We start from the raw sequence: 2,091 nt of genomic DNA, 5'->3' as shown, positions 1-2,091 counted from the left end.
GGTTCCTTTTTCCCTACAGCCTCCCCAACATTTGTTGTTGGATGATTTCATTATGATAGGCATTGTTTCTGGGGTGAGATGATATCTCAATGTTGTTTTAATTTGCATTTCGCAGATGGCTAGTGATGTGGAGCATTTTTTCATACATTTATTTGCTTCTTTAATTTCATCCTATGAGAAGCGTGTATTCATCTCGGATGCCCATTTCTGGATTGGGGCTTTAAATTTTGGGGCCCTAATGTTTTTTTAGTTCCTTATAAATTCTAGGGAGCAGCTGTTTGTCTGAGTACTTATTTGTCATGATTTTTTTCCAAATTTATGGGTTGCCTTTTCACTTTGTTTGTAATTTCTTTTGATGTGAAAAAACTTCTCAGTAAGAGCAGGTCCCCGTCATTAATTCTTTCAACTGTTTCCCGTGCAACTTGATTTCTGCTCATGAACTCTCTGCCTACCCGTATGTCTTCAAGAGTATCTCCAACTTTCTCCTCCAGGCGATTTAGTGTCTCTGCTTTAATGTTTAGATTTTTAAATCCATTTTGACTTTAGTTTAGTGCATGGTGATAGACCTGGGTCAAGTTTGAGTTTTTGGCATGTAGAGAGCCAGTTTTTCCAGCACCATTTGTTAAAGAGGCTATCTTTCTTCCAGTGAGTATGTTTGGCCCCTTTGTCAAAGATAAAGTGGCTGAGTGTGTTTGTAGGGGCTTCAACATCTTCTAATCTATTCCACTGATCCTCAGATCTATTAAGTTGCCAGTACCATGCTGATTTTATCACAGTAGTCTTGTAGTATAATTTCAAGTCAGGAATTGTAATGCCTCCTGCCTTTTCTTTATTGCCCAGAACTGCCTTTGCTATTCTATGTCTTTTTTGGTTGGAGATAAATCTTAGGAATGATTTATCTAGGTTTGTGAGGTATGTTGGTGGTTGTCTGATAGGGATTACATTAAATCTGTACAGCAAATTTTGGAGTATGGCCATGTGCACAATGTGGGTTCTTCCTATCCAGGAGCATGGAATATCTTTCCATTTTCTGAAATCCTGTATGATTTCTTTTTTCAGAGTACTGTAATTTTCCTTAAAAAGATCTTTGACTTCTTTAGTTAGACTAATTCCAAGGTATTTCATTTTCCTCAGTGCTATTGTAAAAGGTATTGTTTCTATAGTTTCCCTCACAGTGTTTTTGTTGTCTCTGTAGAGGAATGCTATTGACTTTTGGGTATTGACTTTATAACCTGCTATGCTACTGAATTTCTGTATTCATTCTAGTAGCTTCTTGGTGGAGTTTTTTGGGTCTTCCAATAAAGTATCACGTCATCTGCAAATAAAGATAATTTAACTTCTTCTTTGCCTATTCTTATTCCTTTTGTTTCTTTCTCTTGTCGAATGGATGTAGCTAATGATTCCAGCACTGTATTGAATAGGAGTGGTAATAGAGGACATCCTTGTCTTGGACCCGATCTAAGAGTAAAAGATTTCTTTTTTTCCCCTTTTAGGATTTTGTTAGTTCTTGGGTTTTCATAAATGGCTTTTACCAGATTGAAGTAGAGGCCATGTATTCCAATTTTCTATAGGACTTTGAACATGAATGAGTGTTGGACTTTGTCAAAAGCCTTTTCTGCATCAATGGAGATGATCATGTGGTTTTTAGATTTTGCTCTGTTGATATGTTGTATTACATTTATAGATTTTCAAATATTGAACCATCCTTGCATCCCTGGGATGAATCCTACCTGGTCATGGTGCATGATCTTCTTGATGATTTACTGTAATCTATTTGCTAGTATTTTATTGAAGATTTTGGTATCCATGTTCATGAGGGAGATCAGCCTGTAGTTCTTTTTTTTAATTGTATCTTTCCCTGGTTTTGGTATGAGTATAATACTTGCCTCCAGGAATGATTTTGGGAGGATTCCTTCCTTTTCAATTTCATGGAAGAGTTTGAGGAGTATAAGGACTACATCTTCTGTAAATGTCTTGTAGAATTCAGCTGTGAATCCTTCCATACCTGGAATTTTTTTTGCCAGTAGGTTTTTAATTACATTTCATATTTCATTGGCTGTTATTGGGCTATTGAGAGTGGTTATATCTTGT

The sequence above is a fragment of the Octodon degus genome, unplaced genomic scaffold, assembly GCF_000260255.1.
Source record: "Octodon degus isolate 3935 unplaced genomic scaffold, OctDeg1.0 scaffold00028, whole genome shotgun sequence".
NCBI classification, from domain to species: Eukaryota; Metazoa; Chordata; class Mammalia; order Rodentia; family Octodontidae; genus Octodon; species Octodon degus.
The sequence above is the reverse complement of the archived record's forward strand: the minus strand, read 5'-3'. Positions refer to the sequence as shown.